Source organism: Cupressus sempervirens, chromosome 11 (genome assembly GCF_028749045.1).
Source record: "Cupressus sempervirens isolate cs-2001-9-10 chromosome 11, ASM2874904v1, whole genome shotgun sequence".
Classification (NCBI taxonomy): Eukaryota; Viridiplantae; Streptophyta; class Pinopsida; order Cupressales; family Cupressaceae; genus Cupressus; species Cupressus sempervirens.
The window spans coordinates 578,706,603-578,715,348 of NC_143128.1; the positions used below are offsets into that span (position 1 = coordinate 578,706,603).

Below are 8,746 nucleotides of genomic sequence, written 5' to 3' on the forward strand. Positions count from 1 at the left end.
ATTAACATGCTCACACCATCCCACTCCCCCATTCTACCACTGTAGAATACCTCTTGACATTAATTAATGATTATTTTTTAAAAACTAATAATTTAAAATGATAGAATATGAATGTTTTGTAATTTTAATATATATTTTAGATTTTTAATTTTAATATATAATTTTAAAATAGTTTACATATTCTTTAATTAATTTTTTTTTTATAGATTATCATTTAATATTACAATTTATGTTGTTGTGCATGGACCATGCATGTGAAATTATTTAAACGATACCATTTTTAAATAAAAACTTGATAAAATTAATTTATATTCAAATAAAAATATTAATCTATGAGAAAAACATTTATTTGTTTATTTTTGAAGATTAAAAAAACTATTAAGAAAAAAAACTTAGAGTTTTTAAACATTAATAAAAACTTAGCATTTATAAACTTTAAAACTTAGAATTTTTAAACATTAATAAAAACTTACCATTTATAAATCAAACGTTTAAATAAAAACTTAGAGTTTTTAAACATTAATAAAAACTTTGAATTTTTAAAAATTAATAAACAACACCCACAATGATTGTTCGCTCATATAGAGCATTCATTTGGTTACATTGATTGTTTCCTTTCGAAAATAAAATAGACACGTGAGTATTGAGTTTTGGAAGAAAAATTAGATTTAATCGATTGTAGCTTGCTATATTTTTTTAATTTGATCGTTAGGATCATAGTTTATGATATATTATCAAAATGAGAAATTAGAAATGCAATATGAAAATATAAATAGGTAAATGACTATAATACAAATTATATAAGATGATAAATATAAATAAACTATATCACCTGTTAAAATTGATTTAATTAAAATTCTTTTAGGAATATTAGACTTATATAGTAAGAGGCTATTTTATTTTATATAAACTAATAGAGAATAAATCAAATGAACCAAATCAAATTCATGATCTTTTTATTAAGAAAAATGAAACAATTTTATTGTCTTTACAAACAAAACCTACTAGAAATAGTGAGACACCAAGCTTCTTAGAAATAATTTTCACAAGCATCTCATTTGAAAGATTGGGTGAAAATAGAAAACATGGATGAATAGAAAGATTCATACTTACTACAATATAGGTTCAAGTCCATTAAATTATTTATGCAAAAATCAAGAAAATGTGTTTATGAACTTTCTTATCATTTCAACAATGTTTGATGAGTGATGTGAAAGTTGTACGGAAAATAAAAAAAGAGACCAACTAAGAGGAATTTAAAATTATTCCTACCAAAACATGGACATTTCCACTTGAACCATCACTTGGGCATTATCTACCAAAAATTCAAAAAAAAAAAATTTATTGGCTCAAAATGGTTTTAGAGAAGAATAGAAAAGTCTAAGGAAGAATATGTTAGGATTAAAAAACCATAAAAGTGGATGTGTAAATGGAAAATCAAATTATAAGAATGCCTATACAACAATGAGAAAATTGAAAAAAATTATGATTGGGATGTGAAGAAGGAAAAATAATTGAAAGAAAGTTACTATGTCAAAGACCTACAATAATAGAAAAGAAAGATTGTTGATTGTACACTAGACATGTAATCATGAGGACAAAATAAGGTGTGAGACAAGTACATGGACCATCTATGCCCAAAAAAATATGAAATGAGTGTCTGCTATCATTAAGGACATGGTTCATACCTCTTATAAAAAAAGAAGCCTTAAAAATATACCTCTTGACAAAAGAAGCCTTAAAATCTTAACTATTTATGCCTCCATGCTTCTCAAATTCTATCTTGAGTATTTCAAATCATTTCTAATTTTGTACATTGGCTTAGCAAAGACCTTATTTATAATACTACAATTTCAATTCTGTATCATCAAATATGATTTCACATTATCATACAATCTTATAATTAATAAAATAAATAAACTTATACAAAAGATTAGTAGAAACAACTTACATGATGATAAGTGCACAACAAATATCTGTATTGGTTTCTTTTATATTTTAAGTTTTTTACATTATTTTTATTACTTCCAAATATCAAGAGGCCAGCATAACAATTGTAGGTAGAAGAGACTTAATCTCTTTGTTGAGGTGACTTAAATGAGTAAAGAAACTATTAAAAAAAGATTTATTTTGCTCCAAGGAACTTCAACAAATGTTAAAATTCAATTTATAACGTACTTGTAGATGTTGTTGTGGTTGTAGCTCTTTCGAGTTACTAAGTTTCTTATGTTGATCTTAGTGATGGTAATTTGAGTTATTATAATGGGCAACAATTAGTTTCCTTTCTTTATGTATTTTATTCTTTTTTCTTCACTACGATGTAGGGATGGTTGGAAAGTAAGGGCCAAAGGCACACCTAAGTGTCCAAACACCTTGCTGAGTAAACACAACAAAAACAACAACATAGAGAACAACACGAAGAAATGACAATATTTTTATTGATTCATTACATTATCCGCAAACATGCATGGTTGTGATGCCTTCCGAGTTCTAGCTGATACAAGATTATTACAAATTACAACTTCAAGATCCACAATCTCCACAAATTATGACTCTAGACTTGCTCCTCTATGATCATTTGTCCTTTTTTCCAAACTTTCTAAGCACTATTTGACCTAAGTCTAGAAACCTTTACTTATACCTATCAAAATGGCTTACAGAAGATTCAAGATCTTTACATAAGAGAAGGTCGACCTGACAAAAGTGTGCACACATCTCAGTGCATAATCCTTACATTAAATTCATGAATGAAATTAAATAAACAAGTCAGCTCATGCTAAGAACCAATCACAAACAACCTCATTCAAAGAAGGAGCCGAGCATTAGAAAACCAATGAGCACACTCGGAAACCATAGAACTCAACCAAAGCAGGGACTATGTCATCACAAGGAACTAGGTCACTACTGCTAGAACTCTGCAACTCAAAAATAACTCAAAATGCACACATATAAGTAAAATAGCAAGGCAACCCAGGATGCTCCTACATCACACTAGTTGTTCAAAATTCTACGTGAAAATTTTAAATTTTAATTTTTTTTAATAGTAGCTTACTTGTCAAGTCCCCTACTTATAACAAAGGTTTTAGGGCCAAATCAGACAGTAAAGTGAGTATTATGCATGTGGAATTGATGTAGCATTCACATTATAAGTTGTTTTTTGGAACTAATAGTACATTCTACTCAATTACAGCTAATCATCATCGCAATAATTTTAGAGTTAACTATTATTACAATGTTGACCAAAAAAATTGAACATTAAATCAACAAATGTAAGTATTAAATTAATAAATATATACATCTTAAATCAATATCTCCTATCACAGCCATTAGAAATGTTCAAATATTGAATTCTTTCCCTACAATAATAATTGTACAATAAATAATTTATTTAAATGTACTTAACGATTTATTATTTTTCAAATAATGCCTCATTTAACTAGAATATTGATAATGAACACGAACAACTTTGAATTCATATTACTAATATATACAGATATTAAATCCACAAATACCATCAAAACTATCAAATCACCTACTCCACTCTCTTCATTAGTCATAGGATTTTTAGAAAATATACAATACTAAAGGCATAAATGTTATTTGAATATTGCATTTCTTATCCTTCAGAATAGGACAATATTATAAACCAGTCTCGATAAAAGCGTCCCTTCTGAGACATTATTAATATCTACTTCCTTAGCATTCCACATTCCAAACATAAATAAAAGTAAAACAGATTTTTCGTCAAGCAGCAGTCTAAAATCATTGTGCAATGGATTTCAATGAAACAAATAATGACTTCATGTCTAGCTGATATAATACATGGGATTTGGAAGCTTAAAAGTGCGAGAACCCACAGAAGATCCAGTTAAATCACTCCACTGGTCCCCAACATTTCCCAAAATCTGGTAGCCGTTCTTCACAAGCTCATCCCTTTTCGCCGATTTATACTCCACTACTGTGCTTCCCTGATCTTTCTCACCCCTGCAATATAAACAGTCATTAAACAAATTTAAAAAAAAAAGATTTTCAGTTTAAATGGAGCTGTTATATCTTAGAAAGATAACACATTTTTGTAAGCATTATCTAAATGTAACTCATAAAAAATAAATTCTTGTGAGTCACTTAATGTTCCATTCATTCTTATGAGAGATGGGATCTTATGAACAATTACTGTACCAGTCATTCTCATGACAGATGGGATCTTGTGAACCACTATATCATAAAACATGGGTCAATTAGTGTTCTATTCATTCTCATAAGAGATAGGATCTTGTGAACCACTACACATAAAACATGGGTCAATGAGTGTTGTATTCATTCTCATGAGAGATGGGATCTTGCCAGCCACTATACCCTAAAACATGGGTCAATTAGTGCTCAATTCATTCTCATGAGAGATGGGATCTTGTGAGTGGCTACACATAAAACATGGGTCAGTAAGTGTTTTATTCTTTCTCAAAAGAAATAGGTTCTTGTGAACCACTACACATGAAATATAGGACAATAGATACTCCCTTCATTCACATGATAGATGGGTTCTTGTGAATACCACTACTGATGAAACATAGATCAATGAGTGTTCCATTTATTCTTATGAGATATGCGTTCTTACAAACTATTGCTTATCAAATATGTGTCAACAAAATAGACGTAAGAAACTACACAGTTGAATCTTGATAACAATATCACAATTTATTTAACTTCATATAACAAAAAAATCTCCTATAAACCTCGTGATTATACCCGACCATTTTCTATAACCAGCTCTCATAAGATTCTTCGTTGTGACCTCACGAAAATCCCCATCTCTTCCAGTGATAAAGAAGATTTTGACACCTTTCCTCAACAAAACGTTATACAACTACAACGCCGAGGGCAGAACAGGGGCCGTTCCTCGCTACCCATGCGTCAAATGCCGTAGAATTGTATGTCTCTCCCCTGCAATAAGCATGCAATCAACTGCCTAACTCATGAAAAAAAATCATGTACAAACTAGTTAATAATAATAATAACAAACAACTTGAGTACGCATATTGGTGGTTTCTGTAGTAGGGCAGATTGGATAATGTGCTTTCGTCAATGTCAAAAACCCAGGCATCTTTTCCGTCGCCATGCAACTCCAGATCGTTAACGTAAGCGAGGCTTTGTTCAACGGCCACTTTGAATTCGAGGAGGTATCAAGTCCTCTCTCGATGTATTTCCCAACGTTAGAACCAGAATGTCTAACTGCACATGAGGCTTCTTTTCCCAACCCAACGAGAAAGAAGAAAATGAGAATAAAAGGGAGGAAACTGTGTCTGCCCATTGTTAATGCAAATATCCTTTTTGTGCTGGGTCAACTATCACATATATATACCTTATGAAAAACAAAAAAGATTAAATTATTATAAAACCTACCTTTCATAATGATTAAATCGTTATGTTTGACAAAGTAGTTTCATTGGTTATGCACTCTCATAACAAATGCCAAGTTCAAACCTCGACCTACAACTGCAAAATCTATAGTCCTTAATTTGAAATTGTCTCAAACTTTCTTAGTAGCTGCCGTCGCCGATAATACAAGAGCCCATTCATTCATAAATGTCCATTTCCAAAAATTTCTTTATAGCTACCGCTACTCATTTGTTGTCGCATGTAAGTTTTACATGGCAAATAACGAGTGACTACAATCCACTATTTTGGAGCTACACATACATAGTTCTAGAGATTAGATAAATAAACTTGCTTTGTAGCTACCGCTACTCTTTTGTTGTAGCATGTAAGTCTTACATTGCAAATAACGAGCGATTAAATCCCATTATTTTGGAGCTGTTCGTAAAAATACAGAGATTACATAAATAAAAAATCAAATCCCCAGCTTTAATTATAAATAGTACCATCATCAATCTTATTTTTAGTGTAAAAGAATAGACATTAAAGTGAGTGCACAAATGGCGAAGGGATTATATGCTTACGCGCTCTTACTCTTTGGCAACAAGAATACAAGTGGAATAGGCATATTCTTAGAATTTTGAATTCTTTGTTTGGATGCACCAAATTGGAATTGGAATAAAATTAGAATAAATATTCTAATTTTGACCCAAAAATGAGCATTTCGTATTCCATTTAAATAGGTGGAATAGGAATACGTATTCCTATTCCAATTTTTTTAATTTTAGAAAACATAAATTTTTGAGTTTGTAAATTCTGCATCAAATTTTAGGAGAACCAAACAAGAATAGAAATGCGTAACCCCATTTTCTATTCAAGAATAAGTATTGCTATTCCCATTTTTATATTCCCATAGCCAAACAAACCCTTATTGTTGTTCTTAGTCATGACGTCTTCTTCTATTTTTGCTTCTGGTAAAATATATATGCATCCCTTTTTCTATAATCAATATGTATTTCTTAAAATAAATTACTAATTATTTGGAAGTTGGCACTCACAAAATAAATACCTATTATTTGTGTTTCCTTTTGTCTAATATTAAAAGGATGGAATTAGGTTATGTGTAGCCTATCATACATCATTTACATTTTACTCGTTGTTCTCATAATGATTGAGCAATGGGATGCATTATTGTTTACTTTTGAGTTGGCCTCGATAGAATATAAGAAGATGCAGCCTTTGGGAAGGAAAATGCATTCTAATTTTGCTCGTCCTACTTCGGGATGAAATTGTCTTTGGGTTTAGCATGTTATTAGTAGTACTCGCATAGGGTGAAAAGGATATAATATTTACATTTTAAAAACATTGCTAATAGATGATTTTCTTTTTTTTTAATGTACCTTATGATGATTTTTAGTATCAATGTTATGTACAATATGAATTATTATTAGGATGGATGATAGTCTTAGCGCTCTTGATTTTGATGATAGATATGATGTGAAACATTGATGCTAAAAACTATTATATAATTGATTTCAAAAGAGAAAATAATCATCTAATATGGACTCTAGAAACCTAATGAACTTGACACTTGTACTTACAAATAGTTTTTTCACTATTAATAAGAACAAAAATTATTTAATGTGATAATTATATACAAGTAAGCGAGATTCACTTTTGCTTTCTCTTTTTCTAGCTATTATTTATTTTCTTCTGCTCTTAAGAAGTTATACTCCCCAAGTTGTCTCTTGTCTACTTAAGGGTTCAATAGATAGTTAATAGGATTAACTAGTTTGAAAATGTCCCAAGTTGTCCCTTCTTTAGATCTATGCTCAATTTCCACTCCTACTCTCTGAAGTCGATTACCATGCCTTAAATATTATAAATGTGTATCATTTTTTATTGATAGTGTGAGAATAGATTTATTAAATCAATTATTAGTTTTAATCACTTTTTGAATTAAACTTTATTAGAAAAATTAACCATTGTTTTGGGTCACAATGAGTCAACCATCATTTTATTCCTCTTCTAGTTGTGTTATCCCATTCTCATGATGATTCATAGGGCGTGACCCAAAATGTCCACATGAAAACTTGTATAGAGTATGAATGTCATTATTTTAAAACTACTCCACAATTTAATCCAAAAATGAATTAAATCTATTACAAGGAATGAGGAAATTTTATAGACTTTATATCAATTATTATAGAAACAAATATATATACTTGTCATATGTACCAAGTTGTGGTACCAAAAAGGTGACACATTTTTCTTTTTTCTTATGAAAGCCATAATGCTATCACACTACCTTCCACATGAACCAAGCCACAAGCTTGGGCAATAAAAAAAATTCAACCTAGCGCGATCGTGCTGATGGAAAATTTTAATATTAAATCGAGAACTGACAACTTTTCCCCTCATTCCACTCAATTTATTTGTCATTTCTTCATTTTCTATAGCCCCAAGGAGTATGTACACGCTATTGTTTTTTGATAGCATCCCCTCCATGTGCCAGCAATGTCTCCCTATCATCGAAATTCACAAGGTCAGAGAAGAGGTATGGATTTGAACCCTTGTTTTTGTTAAATTATATATATTTTTATTGTTTTTGTTTTATTTTGTATTCAAGTTACTATAGTTTATTGATATATTATTGTTTATATGCAAGATAATGTTCAAAATGCTCCACCAAATCCACCTCCAAACAATCCACCAATCCAACAACCAAACCTTCACAAAATCAACCTAAACAACCACCACCTCCACCAATTCAAATACCTCCTATAATAATTCAAGATAATTTATTCATTGAAATAAAAATAGGAAAAATAGAATTAGAATAAACTATTAGGAAGTTAAAGGATTCACTTCAAAATAATCCTGGTAGGGCACAATTGGCAACATCCCTTGAGACTATTATGAACCAAATTTCTTCTTTTAGTGGCCAGTTAAATATATGGAAGAATAAAATAGAAGAAAAAAATTGATATTATGGTAATAATTTTTCATATGATGATGTTAAAAAGAAAGGATTTACAAAAGATGACATATGTGCTTTGTTTAAAAATCTAGGAGAAGAAGGCACAATAAGAACTACTGCACTAAAAGCTTCCCCATCCACTAGTGCATAAATGAGGATATAAAAAATAACTTTTGGGATAGATGTGGATAGTGTTTGATGCCCCTCCTTGCAATAATCACAAGGTCCCGAGGTATTTTTTATATAAATTGTATTGTGAGTTTATCCTTGGGGAGATCCCCAATTATTTTGATATGTGTGCATTTCAGGGTAGAGGTGGGGGGTTGTCATTTCAGAGGCCAAGGGCACTTCGTGGCCCTAATGCACCAAGGGCACCTATTGGAATCAAGCAAG

At 30.5% G+C, this 8,746-nt stretch overlaps 1 pseudogene; it reads right to left on the bottom strand.

The window, feature by feature from the left end:
- Window positions 1–3,806: 3,806 nt before the first annotated feature.
- On the bottom strand, window positions 3,807–5,317 carry LOC149530974 (acid phosphatase 1-like; annotated as a pseudogene).
- Between the last annotated feature and the right edge of the window lie 3,429 nt (window positions 5,318–8,746).